Source organism: Coregonus lavaretus (assembly GCF_964263955.1).
Source record: "Coregonus lavaretus genome assembly, chromosome: 11".
In the NCBI taxonomy this organism is placed as follows: Eukaryota; Metazoa; Chordata; class Actinopteri; order Salmoniformes; family Salmonidae; genus Coregonus; species Coregonus lavaretus.
In genome coordinates, this window is record NC_139998.1 from 12,610,805 (window position 1) to 12,637,110 (window position 26,306).

The following is a 26,306-nucleotide window of genomic DNA, read 5'->3' on the forward strand; positions in this document are numbered from 1 at the left end:
TGCAGTGCTCCCTTTCCCTCCATGACCCTGGTGAGACACGGACGCCATTACAGGAACAGCTCAGCAACTCTCGGGCTAATTTGTTAAGCCCTTCACATTGAACCGACCCACCGAGAGGGGAAGGAGACAAATGGAGTGCAAAATGAGGACAAAGTGCCTACTTGGGCCAGTAGCGGTGCATGGGTAAAGCCATATTGCAACCTGTGTTGTGATAATTTAGTTGTTTGCTCTACAACCTGTTAGTTCATATGCCTTGACACCGTGATATATAGGCCTAAAGGCAGAGAAAATAAGAAGACACAGTGGCAGAATAAATTCAACCACACCTTTGTTTAATCACAAAACCGGAGAGCAACCTCTGTCCGGTGAAGTACACAAAGCATACTGCATGTAACAAACAGTTACATGACCTACAGCATGGTCAAGCAAGTTAATGTTGCCGACATTTTCGGACCACTAAACAACTATTGACTTAGAACCACAGAGAGTTACCGCAAGTCGCAAAGAAAACAGGAGCTGCCTCCACTATTCCAGCACCATTTCAACTTCAACATTTCAACATCAACAAATCAACTCTGCTTAGTCTAATACAGTGGCAACTAAACGATACCAAAAACAACTTGTCCAATCAACGTAAGCTAAATATGATGTGGCTGTCCATGGTTCTGATTTGTGTGTGTGTGTGCACGTTCGTGCAAGTAGAAAAAACATGTTGACTCACCCTACTTGTAGAGAAACGCCAACGCCATCCTCATGTCTTTGATTCTATCACTCATACAGTACACACTTTCATTTTTTGTTGTCCTAGGCTAGCGTTCTAAAAAGCTTGCTCGCTATCCTAACTTCCTTTCATGGGCAACGTTAGCTAGTTAACATTAGCTTTCTACATCTAGCTACATATTGCACTTCTATCCTCTCAGGCCAGGGGCACAATGTATGAATTTATGGTTGGATCAGAATTGCCATTATAATCATTGGCCAGTATGGATAATTAAGTAAAGTCCAAATCCCTATGTCCATCCCTGGCTGATTTAGGAAAGGGACAATTTTAGCTAGCTAGCTAGCTACCGGAGCACAACAACACAACGAGATGGACAACGAGTTTCTGTCAGTGACTGTCAGTGACGTATGCTCTTGATGCGATTGGAGTGGCTTCCCTTGACACTTTTTTTTGGTGCGCCAGGACCATTCACAGTTGAGCTCACTCAGTTTAGCTCAACGCTGATTGGCTATTCATTTTTTTTTTTTATCAAGGGAGGCCAAATGCTTGCTGGCATCCCTTGCATTCAATGCTACAGGCAGCAACAATGTCATATTCTTTATGACCAGACAGCATCAGATAGATGGCCTACACATACAGTACCAGTCAAAAGTTTGGACACACCTACTCATTCAAGGGTTTTTCTTAATTAAAAAAAAAAATTACATTGTAGAATAATAGTGAAGACATCAAAACTATGAAATAACACATATGGAATCATGTAGTAACCAACATTTTAAAAAACAAATCTAAATATATTTTATATTTGAGATTCTTCAAATAGCCATCCTTTGCCTTGATGACAGCGTTGCACAAGCTTGGCAATCTCTCAACCAGATACACCTGGAATGCTTTTCCAACAGTCTTGAAGGAGTTCCCACATATGCTGAGCACTTGTTGGCTGCTTTTCCTTCACTCTGCCGTCCGACTCATCCCAAACCATCTCAATTGGGTTGAGGTTGGGGGATTGTGGAGTCCAGGTCATCTGATGCAGCACTCCATCACTCTCCTTCTTGGTAAAATAGCCCTAACACAGCCTGGAGGTGTGTTGGGTCATTGTCCTGTTGAAAAACAAATGATAGTCCCACTAAGCCCAAACCAGATGGGATGACATATCGCTGCAGAATGCTGTGGTAGCCATGCTGTTTAAGTGTGCCTTGAATTCTAAATAAATCACAGACAGTGTCACCAGCAAAGCACACCCACACCATAACACCTCCTCCTCCATGTTTTACGGTGGGAACTACACATGCGGAGATCATCCGTTCACCCACACCGCATCTCACAAAGACACGGCGGTTTGAACCAAAAATCTCAAATTTTGACTCCAGACCAAAGGACACATTTCCACCAGTCTAATGTCCATTGCTCGTGTTTCTTGGCCCAAGCAGGTCTCTTATTATTATTGGTGTCCTTTAGTAGTGGTTTCTTTGCAGGAATTCGACCATGAAGGCCTGATTCACGCAGTCTCCTCTGAACGGTTGATGTTGAAATGTGTCTGTGACTTGAACTCTGTGAAGCATTTATTTGGGCTGCAATTTCTGAGGCTGGTAACTCTAATTATCTTATCCTCTGCAGCAGAGGTAACTCTGGGTCTTCCATTCCTGTGGCGGTCCTCATGAGAGCCAGTTTCATCATAGCGCTTGATGGTTTTTGCGACTGCACTTGAAGAAACGTTCAAAGTTTTTGAAATGTTCCGTATTGACTGACCTTCATGTCTTAAAGTAATGATGGACTGTTGTTTCTCTTTGCTTATTTGAGCAGTTCTTGCTATAATATGGACTTGGTGTTTTACAACACAACTGATTGGCTCAAACACATTAAGAAGGAAATAAATTCCACTAATTAACTTTTAAGAAGGCACACCTGTTAAATGAAATGCATTCCAGGTGACTACCTCATGAAGCTGGTTGAGAGAATGCCAAGCTGTCATCAAGGCAAAGGGTGGCTATTTAAAGAATCTCAAATATAAAATATATTTTGATTTGTTTAACACTTTTTTTGTTTACTACATGATTCCATATGTGTTATTTCATAGTTTTGATGTTTTCACTATTATTCTACAATGTAAAAAATAGTAAAAATAAATTAAAACCCTTGAATGAGTAGGTGTGTCCAGACTTTTGACTGGTAGTGTACATAGACAGAGGGGTGCTGTTTCGCTCTTTCAGATGCCTTCTCTGGTGAGATACATTCAGCCTCCTGCGAATTGAAGGAAAATTATGCAACACAGAGAGACAAAATATTTTTCTTGGTCCATTTTTTGGGGAAGCCTGGCTTCCCTTGGCATCCATGAATACACGACACTGACTAGGGCTATAAGTCAGAAGGAACAGGGACAGGATAGACAAGTAACACGTTTGACATCTAGAAAGTGGTACAACTATACTGCTGTAGGTATTAGAGATGTGTGATTTTTTATTTTACTTTACTGCAAAGACAGATAATTGCACAACAAGATAACAAGATAAGAACGCTCGTTTAGAGAACTTGGGTCTTTAGTATATTCCCTGGTTCATTAGGGTAGCTTACTTGAAAGCAGAGATCTTAGAGAAGAACTGACAGGACCTCCACTGAGGTTTCATCACATGTTCTTCACTCCTCCGTTCGCCTGTTTTTTTAAACCAGGATTTCTGTAAGACCAGGGAATTTATTGCAACCCTAATTTTAACTGTTAAACTGAGAAATTGTTCCTAACAATAAACTCCTACACTACAGTTTCATAATAACATGTTCAACCCCTTTTGATATTAATGTCTGCTGCACACCAGTATCAATCAACAGGGGGAAAACATTTAGGTGCCATACCTCTCAGTAAATGAAGTTAATCTTGTTCCAACGGGGGTGTGTTAAGAGTGTTAAATTACCCAATCCTTCAACAGTAACCGTACACACACTGGTGGGCAGACCTCTTATGTAGATATGATTAACCCACTGATCATTCTCTCAGGGAAATATGTGTATGACAAATAGGCAGCAGATGATATACTGCAATTTAATTATGATATACATGGGGAGATCTGGGAAAAGTTGCAGGTAATTTTTCTACCACAACATATAGTAATTAATTGTCGTTGATTGCACATCTGCAATTAGGATATTATAATTGAAGGCAACAAATTCTATGTAGAGGGAATTCAGAGCTTTATGCTTTTCATGGAGATACACTACATGGCCAAATGTATGTGGACACCTGCTCGTCGAACATCTCATTCCAAAATCATGGGCATTAATATGGAGTTGGTCCCCCCTTTGCTTCTATAACAGCCTCCACTCTTCTGGGAAGGCTTTCCACTAAATGTTGGAACATTGCTGCAGGGACTTGCTTCCATTCAACCACAAGAGCATTAGTGAGGTCGGGCACTGATGTTGGGGGATTAGGCCTGGCTCGCAGTCAGCATTCCAATTCATCCCAAACGTGTTAGATGGAGTTGAGGTCAGGGCTTTGTTCAGGCCAGTCAAGTACTTCCACACTGATCTCGTTAAACCATTTCTGTATGGACCTCGCTTTGTGCATGGGGGCATTCTCATGCTGAAACAGGAAAGGGCCTTCCCCAAACTGTTGCCACAAAGTTGGAAGCACAGAATCATCTAGAATGTCATTGTATACTGTAGCGTTAAGATTTCCCTTCAATGGAACTAAGGGGCCTAGCCCGAAAGGTGAAAAACAGCCCCAGACCATTATTCCTACTCCACCAAACTTTACACTTGGCACTATGCTTACAGGCAGGTAGTGTTCTCGTGGCATCCGCCAAACCCAGATTTGTCCGTCAGACTGCCAGATGGTGAAGCGTGATTTATCACTCCAGAGAACGCGTTTCCACTGCTCCAGAGTCCAATGGCGGCGAGCTATACACCACTCCAGCCGACGCTTGGCATTGCGCATGGTGATCTTAGGCTTGTGTGCGGCTGCTCAGCCATGGAAACCCACTTCATGAAGCTCCCGACGAACAGTTCTTGTGCTCACTCGGTAGTGAGTGTTGCAACCGAGGACAGGCGATTTTTACGTGCCAAGCGCTTCAGCACTCGGCGGTCCCATTCTGTGAGCTTGTGTGGCCTACCACATCGCAGTTGATCCGTTGTTGCTCCTAGACGTTTCCATTTCACAATAACAGCACAGTTGACCAGGGCAGCTCTAGCAGGGCAGAAATTTTACGAACTGACTTGTTGGAAAGGTGCCATCCTATGACGGTGCCACATTAAAAGTCACTGAGCTCTTCAGTAAGGCCCTTCTACTGCCAATGTTTGTCTATGGAGATTGCATGGCTGTATGCTCGATTTTTTACACCTGTCAGCAACAGGTGTGGCTGAAATAGCCGAATCCACTAATTTGAAGGGGTTTTAATACTTTTGTATATATATAGTGTATGAGATACAGTGGGGGGAAAAAAGTATTTAGTCAGCCACCAATTGTGCAAGTTCTCCCACTTAAAAAGATGAGAGAGGCCTGTAATTTTCATCATAGGTACACGTCAACTATGACAGACAAATTGAGAAAAAGAAAATCCAGAAAATCACATCGTAGGATTTTTTATGAATTTATTTGCTAATTATGTTGGAAAATAAGTATTTGGTCACCTACAAACAAGCAAGATTTCTGGCTCTCACAGACTTGTAACTTCTTCTTTAAGAGGCTCCTCTGTCCTCCACTCGTTACCTGTATTAATGGCACCTGTTTGAACTTGTTATCAGTATAAAAGACACCTGTCCACAACCTCAAACAGTCACACTCCAAACTCCACTATGGCCAAGACCAAAGAGCTGTCAAAGGACACCAGAAACAAAATTGTAGACCTGCACCAGGCTGGGAAGACTGAATCTGCAATAGGTAAGCAGCTTGGTTTGAAGAAATCAACTGTGGGAGCAATTATTAGGAAATGGAAGACATACAAGACCACTGATAATCTCCCTCGATATGGGGCTCCACGCAAGATCTCACCCCGTGGGGTCAAAATGATCACAAGAACGGTGAGCAAAAATCCTAGTGAATGACCTGCAGAGAGCTGGGACCAAAGTAACAAAGCCTACCATCAGTAAAACACTACGCCGACAGGGACTCAAATCCTGCAGTGCCAGACGTGTCCCCCTGCTTAAGCCAGTACATGTCCAGGCCCGTCTGAAGTTTGCTAGAGTGCATTTGGATGATCCAGAAGAGGATTGGGAGAATGTCATATGGTCAGATGAAACCAAAATAGAACTTTTTGGTAAAAACTCAACTCGTCGTGTTTGGAGGACAAAGAATGCTGAGTTGCATCCAAAGAACACCATACCTACTGTGAAGCATGGGGGTGGAAACATCATGCTTTGGGGCTGTTTTTCTGCAAAGGGACCAGGACGACTGATCCGTGTAAAGGAAAGAATGAATGGGGCCATGTATCGTGAGATTTTGAGTGAAAACCTCCTTCCATCAGCAAGGGCATTGAAGATGAAACATGGCTGGGTCTTTCAGCATGACAATGATCCAAACACACCGCCCGGGCAACGAAGGAGTGGCTTCGTAAGAAGCATTTCAAGGTCCTGGAGTGGCCTAGCCAGTCTCCAGATCTCAACCCCATAGAAAATCTTTGGAGGGAGTTGAAAGTCTGTGTTGCCCAGAGACAGCCCCAAAACATCACTGCTCTAGAGGAGATCTGCATGGAGGAATGGGCCAAAATACCAGCAACAGTGTGTGAAAACCTTGTGAAGACTTACAGAAAACGTTTGACCTGTGTCATTGCCAACAAGGGGTATATAACAAAGTATTGAGAAACTTTTGTTATTGACCAAATACTTATTTTCCACCATAATTTGCAAATAAATTCATAAAAAATCCTACAATGTGATTGTCTGGGAAAAAAAATCTCATTTTGTCTGTCATAGTTGACGTGTACCTATGATGAAAATTACAGGCCTCTCTCATCTTTTTAAGTGGGAGAACTTGCACAATTGGTGGCTGACTAAATACTTTTTTCCCCCACTGTATAGGGCGGAATCCAATAATGTGAGATATTCACATGCAACCTGACCTTTAGCTGTAACATGAACTGCAAATCTGCCATTGACATCAATACAGTGATTTATGTGAAAATGCACAATACAGGTGTGTAAAGCCTCGAATGGCAAATGTATAATCCTTTAATAGTCACCCAATAACTAAAGAAATACAAATAACTCAGAGAATATTAGGTACATCAGGTAAAGTAGCAGGTGTAGATCCTCTCAATTCAAAAGCTGTGCTGTGGTATTATCATTATTTTCTAAGTCACAAAAAGTGTACAGTACCTAGGCCAGGGGTTCCCCAACTGGCGGCCCGCGGGCCGGTGGTTTTATTTGTCCCCCTAAGTTTACTGAGCCCAAAAAAAACTATTATTTTTGAATTTTAATTGTTGGACATAAGACTGTAAAAACACCAGGAAAACAGCTCCAAGTTATTAACATTTTGGAAATCTGTTCCCAAGTATTCCCACGCATAATAGAGAAACATGTGATCGTATACAAATATAAGCAAGGTTTGAAATAATTATGTTTTAGTCAAATATTATATATGTTTGGACTTCTTGCGGTCAATTTGCAGTCTACAAATTATGTTCCGTCCCCCTGACCACCTGCTCAAGGAAAAAATCGTCCCGCGGCTGAATCTAGTTGATGATCCCTGACCTAGGCTATATGTGAGAAAATGAGATAAGAGAACTGTGGTATAGAAGAATGAAAGCCTGGGAGTGAGAAGAGGGCAGATAGTGCTGCTATTGGATTCAGAAGTGAAAGGGAAGGCATGGCCAGAGAGCACAATAACAAACCATGTCAAAGAAAAACTATCCAGCAGACAGGGTAATGTATCTGTCAAATCAAATCAAAATCAGTTTATTGGTCAGGTGCATAGGATGCAGGTTTAAACGGTACAGTGAAATGCTTACTTGCTAACTCTCCTCAACAATGCAGTACTATCAATAGCAATCAAGATCCACTGTGATGACATGATCAAAATGTAATCAATCACATGAACCTCAACCAAGCCTCAGAATTTAATGCAATTCAAATTTACATTTTAGTCATGGAATACAGGGGTTTTGTACATTTCTCTGTTGTTTAGTTTCATTTGTGGAAAACATCTGTGAGAACAGCATAATGACCTCTAGCTGAAGTAAACAAATATCTCTCATTATAATGTTTCCACTTCTAAAATGCCCAATTCCTCTGCAATTTGTCAGGCCAGAAAATAGCCTAATCTGTGGAGATTTTTGTGTGAAATCATCCCATTTTGAAATATTGCCCCATTATCCGGTTGTTGTATTGGGGCCAGACCTCCTGCTCGTTCCTTAGAGTAGCCTACGACGTTAAAATAGAAATGTTCACATTTCTCAAGCTTTCCTCAAACTGCACCTTGGGCTTCGAGCTTGAAGTAATTATTTCCCCACTCAGTGGCCCACTAAGTTAAAACAACACTGGTGACTTTGTAATAGCGGATTGGTGATTTTTTTTGGGGTGAATTTCATTACTTAAACTCTGAGACAGGGAACCTTAATCTTTGCTGATAAACTGGATATGATTATGAACAACTAAAAACATAAATTATATTTTCCTTTTTATTTGTTTTCAGAGACTTGTCCCGAAGCCACTCCTGCGTTGTCCTGGCTGTGTGCTTAGGGTCGTTGTCCTGTTGGAAGGTGAACCTTCGCCCCAGTCTGAGCACTCTGGAGCAGGTTTTCATCAAGGATCTCTCTGTACTTTGCTCTGTTCATCTTTCCCTTCATCCTGACTAGTCCAGGCTCTGTCGTAGTTGGTCGTGACCGGGAGACCCATGGGGCGGCGCACAATTGGCCCAGCGTCGTCCAGGGTAGGGGAGGGAATGGCCGGCAGGGATGTAGCTCAGTTGGTAGAGCATGGCGTTTGCAACGCCAGGGTTGTGGGTTTGATTCCCACGGGGGGGGCCAGTATGAAAAAATATATATATAATGTATGCACTCACTAACTGTACGTCGCTCTGGATAAGAGCGTCTGCTAAATGACTAAAATGTAAATGTAAATGTAGTCTCCCAGTCCCTGCTGCTTAAAAACATCCCCACAGCATGATGCTGCCACCACCATGCTTCACCATAGGGATGGTACCAGGTTTCCTCCAGATGTGATGCTTGGCATTCAGGCCAAAGAGTTCAATCTTGGTTTCATCAGACCAGAGAATCTTGTTTCTCATGGTCTGAGTCCTTTAGGTGCCTTTTGGCAAACTCCAAGCGGGCTGTCATGTGCCTTTTACTGAGGAGTGGCTTCCGTCTGGCCACTCTACCATAAAGGCCTGATTGGTGGAGTGCTGCACAGATGCATGTCCTTCTGGAAGGTTCTCCCGTCGCCACAGAGGAACTCTGGAGCTCTGTCAGAGTGACCATCGGGTTCTTGGTCACCTCCCTGACCAAGGCCCTTCTCCCCCGATTGTTCAGTTTGGCCTGGCGGCCAGCTCTAGGAAGAGTCTTGGTGGTTCCAAACTTCTTCCATTTAAGAATGATGGAGGCCACTGTGTTCTTGGGGACCTTCAATGCTGCAGAATTGTTTTGGTACCCTTCCCCAGATCTGTGCCTCGACACAATCCTGTCTCGGAGCTCTACGGACACTTCCTCGACCTCATGGCTTGGTTTTTGTTCTGACGTGCATTGTCAACTATGGGACCAAATATAGACAGGTGTGTGCCTTTCCAAATCATGTCCAATCAATTGAATTTACCACAGGTGGACTCCAATCAAGTTGTAGAAACATCTCAAGGATGCACCTGAGCTCAATTTCGAGTCTCATAGCAAAGGGTCTGAATACTTATGTAAATGTAATATTTACGTTTTTTATTTTTAATAAATGTGCAAAAACATGACAAAAACCTGTTTTCTCTTTGTCATTATTTACATTTTACATTTTAGTCATTTAGCAGACGCTCTTATCCAGAGCGACTTACAGTTAGTGAGTGCATACATATTATTTATTTTTTCATACTGGCCCCCCGTGGGAATCGAACCCACAACCCTGGCATTGCAAACGCCATGCTCTACCAACTGAGCTACATCCCTGCCGGCCATTCCCTCCCCTACCCTGGACGACGTTGGGCCAATTGTGCGCCACCTCATGGGTCTCCCGGTCACGGCCGGCTACGACAGAGCCTGGATTCAAACCAGGATCTCTAGTGGCACAGCTAGCACTGCGATGTAGTGCCTTAGACCACTGCGCCACTCGGGAGAATTATGGGGTATTGTGTGTAGATTGATGAGGAAAAAAAACAATTTAATCAATTTTAGAATAAGGCTGTAACGTAACAAAATGTGGAAAAAGTCAAGGACTGTGAATACTTTCCGAATGCACTGTATATATAAACACAGGAAAATCTCATTTTTGACTGCACTGGGCCTTTAATAAAACTATTTAGGAGGAACTGGTCTTCTATGTGTCAATTCAGAGTTTAAAAACAGGAAGGAAAGGAAGCACTCCAAAGCATTCATCATTGCTGTATGGATGACCATCAATACCACACCGTGGGCAGAGATAGATGGAAGCCAGAAAGCAGCTACATCTACATCTGAAGCTTCTCCAATAATAAGAATAGCAGTAGATGTACATTTTTTAAAATAATAATAACAATTTAAAAAAATAATAATACTTCTTACATACATACTAAGGAAACATCTAATAAAAGGCAATTAATTATGTGCAAAATCTCTACAGTATGCAGGATGTGCTTTTGGTTATATCCATAGGATACATTAAATTGTGTCCTATTTAATTCTATGGTGGTTATATATGTAAGTAATGAGGCTACCATAGCTAATACACACTTTAGAACTGTATAAACTGTGTGCCAACTCAAAGAATGGCTTTAGTACTGGACAGTCAAGTGTCACCTCACCACATGAGGCATTGGGAGAATGGGATGCTGACGGGAGAGGTTGTGTTTTCTCTAGCAGGAGGTAAGCTTGGCTTCTTATATGGTGTTGAGTAAAGCTTAAACCATGTATTTAGATTGTAGGTAGGTATTGTAGTTAGGTATTATAGGTTATTGTAGGTAATTATTGTAGGTAAGGACTGTATTCGGCGGACTCCGGCGGACTCCGGCGAAGCACGAGGCTAGCCTACCCACTACTTGGACCAACAACAGACCATCTCCGGTGACCTTCTCCCTTACCTCACCTCGCTGATCAACTCATCCTTGACCGCTGGCTATGTCCCTTCCGTCTTCAAGAGAGCGAGAGTTGCACCCCTTCTCAAAAAACCAACACTCGATCCCACTGATGTCAACAACTACAGACCAGTATCCCTTCTTTCTTTTTTTTCCAAAACTATTGAGCGTGCCGTCTTTAGCCAACTCTCTTGCTATCTCTCTCAGAATGACCTTCTTGATCCAAACCAGTCAGGTTTCAGGACTGGTCATTCAACTGAGACTGCTCTTCTCTGTGTCACGGAGGCTCTCCGCACTGCTAAAGCTAACTCTCTCTCCTCTGCTCTTGTCCTTCTAGACCTGTCTGCTGCCTTTGATACAGTGAACCATCAGATCCTCCTCTCCACCCTCTCCGAGCTGGGCATCTCCGGCGCGGCTCACTCCTGGATTGCGTCCTACCTGACCGGTCGCTCCTACCAAGTGGCGTGGCGAGAAGCTGTCTCCGCACCACGTGCTCTCACCACTGGTGTCCCCCAGGGCTCAGTTCTAGGCCCTCTCCTTTTCTCCCTATACACCAAGTCACTTGGCTCTGTCATATCCTCACATGGCCTCTCCTATCATTGCTACGCTGACGATACACAACTAATCTTCTCCTTTCCCCCTTCTGATAACCAGGTGGCGAATCGCATCTCTGCATGTCTGGCCGACATATCAGTATGGATGACGGATCACCACCTCAAGCTGAACCCTGGCAAGACGGAGCTGCTCTTCCTCCCGGGGAAGGACTGCCCGTTCCATGATCTCGCCATCACGGTTGACAACTCCGTTGTGTCCTCCTCCCAGAGTGCGAAGAGCCTTGGCATGACCCTGGACAACACCCTGTCGTTCTCCGCCAACATCAAGGCGGTGACCCGATCCTGCAGGTTCATGCTCTACAACATTCGGAGAGTACGACCCTGCCTTACACAGGAAGCGGCACAGGTCCTAATCCAGGCACTTGTCATCTTCCGTCTGGATTACTGCAACTCGCTGTTGGCTGGGCTCCCTGCCTGTGCCATTAAACCCCTACAACTCATCCAGAATGCCGCAGCCCGTCTGGTGTTCAACCTTCCCAAGTTCTCTCACGTCACCCCCCTCCTCCGCACACTCCACTGGTTTCCAGTTGAAGCTCGCATCCGTTACAAGACCATGGTGCTTGCCTATGGAGCAGTGAGGGGAACGGCACCTCCGTACCTTCAGGCTCTGATCAGTCCCTACACCCAGGCGAGGGCATTGCGTTCATCCACCTCTGGCCTGCTGGCTCCCCTTCCTCTGCGGAAGCATAGTTCCCGCTCAGCCCAGTCAAAGCTGTTCGCTGCTCTGGCACCCCAATGGTGGAACAAGCTCCCTCACGACGCCAGGACAGCGGAGTCACTCACCACCTTCCGGAGACATTTGAAACCCCACCTCTTTAAGGAACACCTGGGATAGGATAAAGTAATCCTTCTACCCCCCCCCAAAAAAAAAAAAAGTATAATTGTAAAGTGGTTATCCCACTGGCTATAGGGTGAATGCACCAATTTGTAGTCGCTCTGGATAAGAGCGTCTGCTAAATGACGTAAATGTGCCCTTGAGCAAGGCACTTAACCCTAATTGCTCCTGTAAGTCGCTCTGGATAAGAGCGTCTGCTAAATGACTAAAATGTAAATGTATATCTAGCCTATATCTGAGCGAGGCTCTTCACGGAAGGGGGGAACTGCAGCAGCAACAACAACAAACTAAACACAAATCTGTGTGTGTGCACATGCACAATTCACAACCCTAGCATGCGTGATGAGCATTTCGAGTTGCTACATAGTTAATTACCAACTTCATTTGCACACAGCTCCCTAACCTCTTTCTGGATCCTTTGATCCCAGCGCTTCTTCATGGCTCCTGCCAATGTGAGCGAGCGCTGAGCGCCAAGCGGGCAGGCATGGTTAGCTTAGCTAGCTCTCAAAAGGTGGGACTGAGAGAATTCCCTTATCCCTCTTCCAGCAGCGTATATAGCATTCCGAGTAGCGCTATGTTATACAGCTGCCTGCCACCAAGGCCCTGCTATGATTACACATTCCGTAATGAATAATGTAACTTTTGCTAATGACCCGGTAAGCTGGTTCATTTAAACAGCGCCTTCCTCCTCCTAGTGCGGTGATTATACAGTTACTGGGAGCCAAGGTGAGAGAGGTAGATTAGAAGGAATTACCAGTGGCTCAGGAGGGGTTGTCTATCCCATAGACATACCGTTAGGTTAGCTAGTGCTGCTGGAGCGCTACTCTCATAACGCTGAACCCAACAGACCATGATAGTCAAATTAAATGTCTTCGCAGGACATTAACAGAAGTCTGATTAAGACTTGGAAACCCCATCAAGACAGTAAAAACAAACAAATGCTCCATCTGAGATTGTCCTTCCATCATGTCTTAGACGAAGACTTAGAAGAACATTACTTTTCCTGAGGGAACATCATAGTGTTCTTAGTCGTCAACAACGTCACTACAACCTGAGATGGTCTTTCATCTGCCAGTTATACCACAACCTGTTATAGATGCCTACCACTACCATTAAAGCGCTCTAGCTCTGCGTAAACAAGCCACTCACAACGTTCCTTAGAGAATAGCAGCACATTTTTGGGGGAGTATTCTTGGTTGCAAGAATGGCCCTCTACCCATTAATGTTTTTCTGCACACAGAGGGCTGTATAAACATTGGTCTGAACATAAAAGCTTTATAAATGCATCTCTGTGACTCAGGCGTTTTTAGCACGCTTCAGGAATTGTGTACAAATCCTTGCAACATGGGGCCGTGCATTATCATGGGCCATGCATTATCATAGGCTGCTGAGTGGCGCAGCGGTCTAAGGCACTGCATGTCAGTGCTAGAGGCGTCACTACAGACCCTGGTTCGATTCCAGGCTGTATCACAATCCGGCCATGAATGGGAGTGCCATAGGGCGGCGCACAATTGGCCCAGCTTCGTCCGGGTTTGGCGGGGGTAGCCCGTCATTGTAAATAATAATTTGTTCTTAACTGACTTGCCTAGTTAAATAAAGGTTAAATGAATAAAAAATACTGAAACATGAGGTGATGGCGGCGGATGAATGGCACGTCAATGGGCCTCAGGATCTTGTTACGGTATCTCTGTGCATTCAAATTTCCATCGATAATATGCAATTTTGTCTGTAGCTTATGCCTGCCTGCCCATACTATAACCCCACCGCCACCATGGGCACTCTGTTCACAACGTTGACATCAGCAAACCGCTCGCCCACACAAAGTCATACACGTGGGTCTGCGTTTGTGAGGCCGGTTGGACGCACTGCCAAATTCTCTAAAACGACATTAGCGGCGGCTTATGTTAGAGAAATGAACATTGTGTTATGTGAAAAACTGCACATTTTAGAGTGGCCTTTTATTGTCCCAAGCACAAGGTGCACCTGTGTAATGATCATGCTGTTTAATCAGCTTCTTGATATGCTGATTAATATATATATATATACACATACACACACACACACACACACACACACATACATACTCCGGACTACAACATTGCTCGTCCTAATACAGTATTTCTATATTTCTTAATTCCATTCCTTTACTTTTAGATTTGTGTGTATTGTTAGATATTACTGCACTGTTAGAGCTAGGAAAACAAGCATTTCGCTACACCCGCAATAACCTCTGCTAAATATGTGTATGCGACCAATAGAATATGATTTGATTCAATATCAGTACATTGGAGTTTAGCCATATTATTTGCTGTAATATTTCTTCTGCCTCTTCTGGAGGATGAAATTGGAATTGGAACCAACTCTGTATGGCTTCATTTAAAAGGGGGATACTCTAAACAGGAATCCATTGTCAATCCACCGGAAATGGTTGGTTTTAATCTGTATAACAGCAAAAATACCCTTTTGGACATTAGATGTGCCTTTCTTATTAGCCTGCTGGAAAACCAGTTTGGATATAGATATCATTTCGGTATAATGGAAGCTTTAAGAAAGACGTGAAATGCCTTAATATTGAATTGTTTTAACCCTTCAAACTGATGTTCTTTATGTAAATATGCCCGTTTAAACTTTATCTGTTTTGCCATTCCAAATAAAATGAAGAAAAAAAAATTCTCGCATGACTTTAGAAAGGATTCTCCTGGAGTCGGTAGAGACATGAATAAATACAGTTGAAGTCGGAAGTTTACATACACCTTAGCCAAATACATTTAAACTCACAATTCCTGACATTTAATCCTAGTAAGAATTCCCTGTCTTAGGTCAGTTAGGATCACCACTTTTAAGAATGAATAATAGTACAGTCGTGGTCAAAATTTTTGAGAATGACACAAGTATTGGTCTTCACAAAGTTCGCTGCTTCAGTGTTATGAGATATTTTTGTCAGATGTTACTATGGTATACTGAAGTATAATAAGGCTTTTATTGACAATTACATTAAGTTTATGCAAAGAGTCAATTTTTGCAGTGTTGACCCTTCTTTTTCAAGACCTCTGCAATCCGCCCTGGCATGCTGTCAATTAACTTCTGGGCCACATCCTGACTGATGGCAACCCATTCTTGCATAATCAATGCTTAGAGTTTGTCCGAATTTGTGGGTTTTTGTTTGTCCACCCGCCTCTTGAGGATTGATCACAAGTTCTCAATGGGATTAAGGTCTGGGGAGTTTCCTGGCCATGGACCCAAAATTTCGATGTTTTGTTCCCCGAGCCACTTAGTTATCACTTTTGCCTTATGGCAAGGTGCTCCATCATGCTGGAAAAGGCATTGGTCATCACCAAACTGTTCTTGGATGGTTGGGAGAAATTGCTCTCGGAGGATGTGTTGGTACCATTCTTTATTCATGGCTGTGTTCTTAGGCAAAATTGTGAGTGAGCCCACTCCCTTGGCTGAGAAGCAACCACAGACATGAATGGTCTCAGGATGCTTTACTGTTGGCATGACACAGGACTGATGGTAGCGCTCACCTTGTCTTCTCCGGACAAGGTGTTTTCTGGATGCCCCAAACAATCGGAAAGGGGATTCATCAGAGAAAATGACTTTACCCCAGTCCTCAGCAGTCCAATCCCTGTACCTTTTGCAGAATATCAGTCTGTCCCTGGAGAGAAGTGGCTTCTTTGCTGCCGTTCTTGACAACAGGCCATCCTCCAAAAGTCTTCGCCTCACTGTGCATGCAGATGCACTCACACCTGCCTGCTGCCATTCCTGAGCAAGCTCTGCACTGGTGGTGCCCCAATCCCGCAGCTGAATCAACTTTAGGAGACGGTCCTGGCGCTTGCTGAACTTTCTTGGGCGCCCTGACGCCGCCTTCACAACAATTGAACCTCTCTCCTTGAAGTTCTTGATGATCTGATAAATGGTTGATTTAGGTGCAATCTTACTAGCAGCAATATCCGAAGCCCTTTTTGTGCAAAGCAATGATGACGGCACATGTTTCCTTGCAGGTAACCATGGTTAACAGAGGAAGAACAATGATTTCAAGCACTACCCTCCTTTTAAATCTTCCAGTCTGTTATTCTAACTCAATCAGCATGACAGAGTGATCTCCAGCCTTGTCCTCGTCAACACTCTCACCTGTGTTAACGAGAGAATCACTGACATGATGGCAGCTGGTCCTTTTGTGGCAGGGCGGAAATGCAGTGGAACTTTTTTGGGGGGATTAAGTTCATTTTCATGGCAAAGTGGGACTTTGCAATTAATTGCAATTCATCTGATCACTCTTCATGACATTCTGGAGTATATAATCAAAACTGAGGCAGCAGACTTTGTGAAAATTAGTATTTTTGTCATTTTCAAATCTTTTGACAATGACTGTAGAGAGAATTATTTATTTCAGCTTTAATTTATTTCATCACATTCCCAGTGGGTCAGAAGTTTACATACACTCAATTGGTATTCGGTAGCATTGCCTTCGTGGTCGAATTGCTGCAAAGAAACCACTACCAAAGAACACCAATAATAAGAAGAGACCTGCTCGGGCCAAGAAACAAGAGCAATGGACATTAGACCGGTGGAAATGTGTCCTTTGGTCTGGAGTCCAAAGTGGAGATTTTTGGTTCCAACCGCCGTGTCTTTGTGAGACGCGGTGTGGGTGAACAGATGATCTCCGCATGTGTAGTTTCCACCGTAAAGCATGGAGGAGGATGTGTTAAGGTGTGGGGGTGCTTTGCTGGTGACACTGTCTGTGATTTATTAAGAATTCAAGGCACACTTAACCAGCATGGTTACCACAGCATTCTGCAGTGATACGCCATCCTATCTTGTTTGGGCTAAGTGGGACTATCATTTGTTTTTCCAACAGGAAAATGACCCAACACACCTCCAGGCTATTTAAGGGTTATTTTACCAAGAAGGAGAGTGATGGAGTGCTGCATCAGATGACCTGGCCTCCACAATCCCCCGACCTCAACCCAATTGAGATGGTTTGGGATGAATCGGACGGCAGAGTGAAGGAAAAGCAGCCAACAAGTGCTCAGCATATGTGGGAAGTCCTTCAAGACTGTTGGAAAAGCTTTCCAGGTGTAGCTGGTTGAGAGAATGCCAAAAGTGTGCAAAGCTGTCATCAAGGCAAAGAGTGGCTATTTGAAGAATCTCAAATACAAAATATATTTTGATTTGTTTAACACAACCGGGATGCTGACCTTCTAGGCAGTGTTGCAAAGAAAAAGCCATATCTCAAACTGCCCATCTTAATCTTTTATTTTTATTGGCCAGTCTGAGATATGGCTTTTTCTCTGCAACTCTGCCTAGAAGGTCAGCATCCCAGAGTCGCCTCTTCACTGTTGACGTTGAGACTGGTGTTTTGCAGGTACTATTTAATGAAGCGGCCAGTTGAGGACCTGGCCTGCTGTTTCTCAAACTAGACACACTAATGTATTTGTCCTCTTGCTCAGTTGTGCACCGGGGCCTCCCACTCCTCTTTCTATTCTGGTTAGAGCCAGTTTGCGCTGTTATGTGAAGGGAGTAGTACACAGCGTTGTACGAGATCTTCAGTTTCTTGGCAATTTCTTTCATATAATAGCCTTCTTTCTCAGAACAAGAATAGACTGACAAGTTTTAGAAGAAAGTTATTTGTTTCTGGCCATTTTGAGCCTGTAATCGAACCCACAATTGCTGATGCTCCAGATACTCAACTAGTCTCAAGAAGGCTAGTTTTATTGCTTCTTAAATCAGCACAACATTTTTCAGCTGTGCTAACATAATTTCAAAAGGGTTTTCTAATGATCAATTAGCCTTTTAAAATGATGAACTTGGATTAGCAAACACAACATGCCATTGGAACACAGGACTGATGGTTGCTGATAATGAGCCTCTGTACACCTATGTAGATATTCCATTAAAAATCAGCCGTTTCCAGCTACAATAGCCATTTACAACATTAACAATGTCTACACTGTATTTCTGATAGATTTGATGTTATTTTAATGGACAAAAAAAATGATTTTCTTTCAAAAACAAGGTCATTTCTAAGTGACCCCAAACTTTTGAACGGTAGTGTATGTGTTATGGCTTTACACCCCCTGCTAATCTTTACTAATGGCAATCCCTTTGAGAAAGCCAGTGTGTCTATGTATGCGGATGACTCAACACTATACACGTCAGCTACTACAGCGAATGAAATGACTGCAACACTTAACAAAGAGCTGCAGTTAGTTTCAGAATGGGTGGCAAGGAATAAGTTAGTCCTAAATATTTCAAAAACTAAAAGCATTGTATTTGGGACAAATCATTCACTAAACCCTAAACCTCAACAGAATCTTGTAATGAATAATGTGGAAATTGAGCAAGTTGAGGTGACTAAACTGCTTGGAGTAACCCTGGATTGTAAACTGTCATGGTCAAAACATGTTGATGCAACAGTAGCTAAGATGGGGAGAAGTCTGTCCATAATAAAGCACTGCTCTGCCTTCTTAACAACACTATCAACAAGGCAGGTCCTACATGCCCTAGTTTTGTTGCACCAGGACTACTGTTCAATCATGTGGTCAGGTGCCACAAAGAGGAACTTAGGAAAATGACAATTAGCTCAGAACAGGGCAGCACGGCTGGCCCTTAAATGTACACAGAGAGCTAACATTAATGATATGCATGTCAATCTCTCATGGCTCAAAGTGGAGGAGAGATTGACTTCATCACTACTTGTTTTTGTAACAAGTGTTGACAAGCTGAATGCACCGAGCTGTCTATTTAAACTACTAGCGCACAGCTCGGACACCCATGCATACCCCACAAGACGTACCACCAGAGGTCTCTTCACAATCCCCAAGTCCAGAACAGACCATGGGAGGCGCACATTATTACATAAAGTCATGACTACATGGAACTCTATTCCACATCAGGTAACTGTTTAAAAAACATAAAAATACACCTTATGGGGCCTCCATAATATGTGGTCTAAGGCACTGCCGTGCTAGAGGCATCACTACAGACCCGGGTTCTAACCCGGGCTGTAGCATAACTGTCTGTGATCGGGAGTCCCATAGGACGGCGCACAATTGGCCCAGCGTCGTCCGGGTTAGTGGAGGGTTTGGCCGAGGGGACTTTACTTGGCTCATCGCTCTCTAGTGACTCCCTGTGGCGGGCCGGGCGCCTACAGGCTGACCTCGGTCATCAGTTGAACAGTGTTTCGTCCGACACATTGGTGTGCTGGCTTCCGGGTTAAGCGGGCGGGTGTTAAGAAGCGCAGTTTGGCGGGTCATGTTTCGGAGGACGCATGACTCAACCTTTGCCTCCCGAGCCCGTTGGGGAGTTGCAGCGATGAGACAAGATCGAAATTGGGGAGAAAAAGGGGGTAAAACACCCCACAAAAAATAAATAGATACACCTTATGGAACAGCGGGGACTGTGAAAAGACACACACACACACACACACACACACACAGGTCCAGACACATGCATATGCACACGGGTGCTAGCACACGCACTCTACACACTCTAATATTGTTGTATGATAGTATTACACATTTTGTGTTGTAGATAGGTGTAACAATGTTACAGTGCCTTGCAAAAGTATTCATCCCCCTAGGCGTTTTTCCTATTTTGTTGCATTACAACCTGTAATTTAAATTGATTTTTATGTGGATTTCATGTAATGGACATACACAAAATAGTCCAAATTGGTGAAGTGAAATTTTAAAAATAACTTGTTTCAAGAAATTCTAACAAATAAATAACGGAAAAGTGGTGCGTGCATATGTATTCACCCCCTTTGCTATGAAGCCCCTAAATAAGATCTGGTGCAACCAATTACCTTCAGAAGTCACATAATTAGTTAAATAAAGTCCACCTGTGTGCAATCTAAGTGTCACATGATCTCAGTATATATACACACCTGTTCTGAAAGGCCCCAGAGTCTGCAACACCACTAAGCAAGTGGCACCATGAAGACCAAGGAGCTCTCCAAACAGGTCAGAGACAAAGTTGTGGAGAAGTACAGATCAGGGTTGGGTTATAAAATAATATCCGAAATTTGAACATCCCACGGAGCACCATTAAATCCATTATAAAAAAATGGAAAGAATATGGCACCACAACAAACCTGCCAAGAGAGGGCCGCCCACCAAAACTCACGGACCAGGCAAGGAGGGCATTAATCAGAGAAGCAACAAAGAGACCAAAGATAACCCTGAAGGAGCTGCAAAGCTCCACAGCGGAGATTGGGGTATCTGTCCATAGGACCACTTTAAGCCGTACACTCCACAGAGCTGGGCTTTATGGAAGAGTGGCCAGAAAAAAGCTGTTGCTTAAATAAAAAAATAAGCAAACACGTTTGGTGTTCCCAAAAGGCATGTGGGAGACTCCCCAAACATATGGAAGAAGGTACTCTGGTCAGATGAGACTAAAATTGAGCTTTGTGGCCATCAAGGAAAACACTATCTCTGGCGCAAACCCAACACCTCTCATCACCCCGAGAACACCATCCCCACAGTGAAGCATGGTGGTGGCAGCATCATGCTCTGGGGATGTTTTTCATCGTCAGGGACTGGGAAACTGGTCAGAATTGAAGGATGCCGCTAAATACAGGGAAATTCTTGAGGGAAACCTGCTTCAGTCTTCCAGAGATTTGAAACTGGGACGGAGGTTCACCTTCCAGCAGGACAATGACCCTAAGCATACTGCTAAAGCAACACTCGAGTGGTTTAAGGGGAAACATTTAAATATATTGGAATGGCCTAGTCAAAGCCCAGACCTCAATCCAATTGAAAATCTGTGGTATGACTTAAAGATTGCTGTACACCAGCGGAACCCATCCAACTTGAAGGAGCTGGAGCAGTTTTGCCTTGAAGAATGGGCAAATATCCCAGTGGCTAGATGTGCCAAGCTTATAGAGACATACCCCAAAAACCCATTTTAATTCTAGGTTGTACTTTCGCAAGCCACTGTATATGATGTACTGATATCTTTTGTTTTATGTGTAATGTAAGTGCCTTAATGTGTTTGGACTCCAGGAAGAGTTAATGGGGATCCCTAAAAATACAAATACAAATGCGGTGCGACTCGAGTTTTCCCATCAGCTGGAAGACGGGGTCCCTTTTTGGTCAGTGTCAGTGGAGGAAAGGGAGAGCGGAGGGATGTTGAGAGGCGGACCCTCAGTCTGCTGCTCTCTCCCTCCACTGAGACTGACCATCAGATGCAGGCACCATCAGCCCAGTAAAATAAAAATAAAAGCGAGAGCTGCATGTAGACTCTTGTGCATATTTTGTTCATATCTTTTGCTAGTTAGTGAGTTATTAGCCCAGTTATAGATCATTTGTAGTCAGCATTTTGAGACAGTCTTGAATAAGTTAAGTAGCCAATAGGCAGAGGGTAGCATAACTATATAATAATGGTATGGGAATAATAATGCATTTTATTTTGTAAAGCGGTTTCTTGCATCACACAACAACATTTTCAGTCACCTCCTTGTCTGAAGGACAAGTGGATAAAACAGGTTAATGTCAAGCTCTGCATGTTGTTATTTTTTCAAAGGTCTCATGGAATGTAGGCCTACATTGAACAGCCTACATTGGCTGCTACTGTAGGCTGAATGATAGAACAGCTATTTCCATGTTAAAATGTTATGGGATGCATTTTCTCCATTGTTTTCGATGGTAGGCCACTCTGGTAGACCTACATCATGATCAGATAGCCACAGTAGCCTAATGTAGCCACTGTTAAAACTAACTTCAAGCGGGTACAGCCTCAGTGTTCACAGTAAACACGCGCTGGAAGTTGAACAGAATTTTCACAACGTTCAAGTTCGCACTCAGCAGACCTGAAATTGTCTCAGTGCCAGAAAAAATTAGAGGGAACAATGTTGCTCAGTCAGTGTTGTTTCACCAGTGTCCGTTTCTTAAACTCACAAAACTCCATTAAAATGTAAACCACAAGCTCTTTACTGCAAATTAATAACACATTAGGCTGACACTCACTGAGAGAGATGCATCATGTGAACAATAGGGAGACAAACTGTTGCAGTCACCAAAATGGGTCGAAAGAGACTCCTTTCCAAAAATGTACCAACCTACAGTCTCCCCAGTCGGGCCTATTTGAATGTGACTATTAAGTATTGGCTGTAGATATCAGCATCAAGGAATAAAGGCTTAATGTGAGCTGCATGATCCACACCACTTAACGCCTAGTGTCCCTCCCTCCGTCCCTCTGCATCCTTCTAAATCAAAGACCATTTGGAGGAAGTGACAACTTCAACAGCTTTCATCACAGAGGCAGACCCCGCTGTGCCGTAAATCTGCAATAACACGGATGGCTTGTCAATTAAAACCTGTCTCGTCAGTTAGGAAAAACAATAAATTATCCTCCAATCAAATCAGTCAATCAGGGAGAGAATCGGCCTGCAGACCGCCGATGATGGACATTAGCTACTGCTACGGCTATCGCAGAGCCACAACCGTCATTCCAGTTTCTACGTCTTTGTTAACTGTCTGATTTAAAGTAGCCCACATAATGGCACATACAGTGCATTCGGAAAGTTTTCAGACCACTTCCCTTTTTCCACATTTTGTTACGTTACAGCCTTATTCTAAAATTGATATATATTTTTTTATTCCCTCTTCAATCTACACACAATACCCCATAATGACAAAGTGAAAACAGGTTTTTAGACATGTTTGATAATAAAAAAAAACAGAAATACCTTATTTACATAAGTATTCATACCCTTTGCTATGAGACTCGAAATTGAGCTCAGGTGCATCCTGTTTCCATTGATCATCCTTGAGATGTTTCTACAACTTGATTGGAATCCACCTGTGGTAAATTCAATTGATTGGACATGATTTGGAAAGGCACAGACCTGTCTACAGTGCACAGAGTTCCTCTGTGGAGATGGGAGAACCTTCCAGAAGGACAACCATCTCTGCAGCACTTCACCAATCAGGCCTTTATGGTAGTGGCCAGACGGAAGCCACTCCTCAGTAAAAGGCACATCCTGCTTGGAGTTTGCCGAAAGGCACCTAAAGGACTCAGACCATGAGAAACAAGATTCTCTGGTCTGATGAAACCAAGATTAAACTCTTTGGCCTGAATGCCAAGCGTCACGTCTGGAGGAAACCTGGCACCATCCCTACAGTGAAGCATGGTGATGGCAGCATCATGCTGTGGGGATGTTTTTTAGCGGCAGGAACTGGGAGACTAGTCAGGATCGAGGGAAGGATGAACGGAGCAAAGTACAGAGAGATCCTTAATGAAAACCTGCTCCAGAGTGCTCAGGACCTCAGACTGGGGCGAAGGTTCACCTTCCAACAGGACAACAACCCTAAGCACACAGCCAACACAACGCAGGAGTGGCTTCGGGACAAGTCTCTGAATGTCCTTTAGTGGCTCAGCCAGAGCCCAGACTTGAACCCGATCGAACATCTCTGGAGAGACCTGAAAATAGCTGTGCATCGACGCTCCCCATCCAACCTGACAGAGCTTGAGAGGATCTGCAGAGAAGAATGGGAGAAACTACCCAAATACAGGTGTGCCAAGCTTGTAGCGTCATACCCAAGAAGACTTGAGGCTGTAATCACTACCAAAGGTGATATAACAAAGTACTGAGTAAAGGGTCTGAATACTTATGTAAATGTGATATTCCATTATTTGTTGTCTTTTTTTTGTAAACATTTCTAAAAACCATATTTTCTTTGTCATTATGGGGTATTGTGTGTAGATTGATGCGGGAAAAAAACAATTTAATCATTTTTAGAATAAGGCTGTAACGTAACAAAATATAGAAAAAGTCAGGGGGTCTGAATACTTTCAGAATGCACTGTTTAACCTTGTTTAACAAGCATTTTGAGTGTGGCTACTGTTATGTAGGACTCATTTAATGATAGCCCATCTTTTCAATTCACCTAAGAGTAGATGCACAATGCACACAGTATCCTCCAGCAGAGTGCATCTAGCCAATCCACCATTACTGACTGGGCGACATATTATCTTTATATTTGGCTTTCTACACATCATCGTCTCCTTTGTACTCATACATTCAAAGGACATAATTGTATCTTTCTAAAAACAGAACTGGAGAGATGTAGGCTACATTACCCGTGAATACTTTTCAAGAGGGGAGAAGGGAGCTGTTTTTCTGAAAAAGCATAATGTAGCTTTCCATAGCCAGAGAGAGAGAGAGAGAGCAGCTAAGAGGGACCTTTACTGAGACGAGGCAGCTGGGGAAAAGTGCTTCTTTTATATTTTCTATCACACAGAAAGAGAAGGCCAAAACCCATCCTTTATTGATAGAACCCACTGGGCACAGACTGGTTGAATCAATGTTGTTCCCACGTCATTTCAATTACGTTGAACCAACGTGGAATAGACGTTGAATCGACGTCTGTGCCCAGTGGGAACCATCTTGAAAATAAAGCCTTGGATGATCAAAGTACAGCAAGCATGACATGCAAGAGGTTTGACTGGATCAGGAGGAGGAAAAACAACTAAGCAAACTGTGAAGGTTGCTTCACAAGAACTTTAAGCAAATTAATAACAAACTTGGACAATGGACACTACATCAGAGAGAAAGAAAAGTACTACATCTACAACAAACATCCTATACCCAGATAAGCACCCTAATAGTGGAAACCTTTAGTAGTTCTGGCACACCTAAATACTACAAAACATGCTTTCCTTTCCTGTCCTGAAAAGTGAGCTGCCTTGATGCTGGTGATCCTGGTAACATTTCCTAATTGTGTATCTTATATAAGCCCCACATTCAAACTCCTGGAACTTCATCAGCAGCGAATTCAGGCAACGGCAGTTTGAAAGAATGCCAAAGATGTAGCTACCTTGAAGAGAAACAACAGAGCAAGAGTCTTAATGTGCTGTTCCACTCTAAAGAATGCCTTAGCATTGTGTACCATTGGATTTGTTACCTTACGTAAGCAGTCCAGTGTGCTAGATCAATGGGCCAGTCTAGTCTGAACCGTGGAGTCAGTCTGCTTCTGGTTAAATGCCCCGGAGATCGATAGCATAACGACTTCCCTTGGCTCATCTGGTTCAGGGCCTACGTCCCAAATGGCACACTGTTCCCTATATAGTGCACTACTTTTGACCAGGGCCCATAGGGTACCCATAGGTCTCTGGTCAAAAGTAGTGCACTATATAAGGAATGAGGTGCCATTTGGGACGCATCCTGGGTGTACTTTTGGAGGCCGGAGAGAATCATTTCCTGACATTGAGTTGTATAGTAATTGAGGACTGAGTCAAAAAAAGTTCAGGACAGACTCAACAAAAGCAAAGAGAGAACCATTCAATGAATAGTTCTGTTTTTTTTTTTTTTTTGCCAGTGACATTCAAGGAATCGTTCAGTTTTTGCCGGTGACATTCAAGGAATCACTCGGGGTGGTAACGTTGAAAACTGAAAACAACAACAGAACAGTGGCTAAACATGGCTAGTGACCCTGTTGGCGTAGGACAGCATGGAAAAGTGCATAGATAAATACGTTGCCCTATTTTATTACCCTTTCCATAATGTTTCTCAGCTGTTAATATGGCTATTCTTCGGTACCCTACTACTGAGATACTATACAGGTAACTGCCAAAATAAAAGGAAACACCAACAAAGTGTCTTAATAGGGTGTTGGGCCACCACGAGCCAGAACAGCTTCAATGCACCTTGGCATAGATTCTACAAGTGTCTGGAACTCTATCGGAGGGATGCAAAACCATTCTTCCACGAAAAATTCCATAATTTGGTGTTTTGTTGATGGTGGTGGAAAACGCTGTCTCAGGCTTGGGTTGAGATCTGGTGACAGACGGCCTCGGCATATGGTTTACATCGTTTTCATGATCATCAAACCATTCAGTGACCACTCATGCGCTGTGGATGGGGGCATTGTCATCCTATGGCCAAAATAATGGCCTCCCTAGCATTTTTATACATGACACTAAGCATAATGGGATGATAATTGCTTAATTAACTCAGGAACCACACCT

General features: G+C 43.4%; 1 protein-coding gene across 1 annotated transcript in view; it reads right to left on the bottom strand.

Annotated features, from left to right (window-relative positions):
- The window catches only part of LOC311137134 (mitochondrial inner membrane protease subunit 2-like), a 173,051-nt gene that overhangs the window by 42,984 nt on the left and 103,761 nt on the right, over nucleotides 1-26,306 (bottom strand). The window lies entirely within an intron of this gene.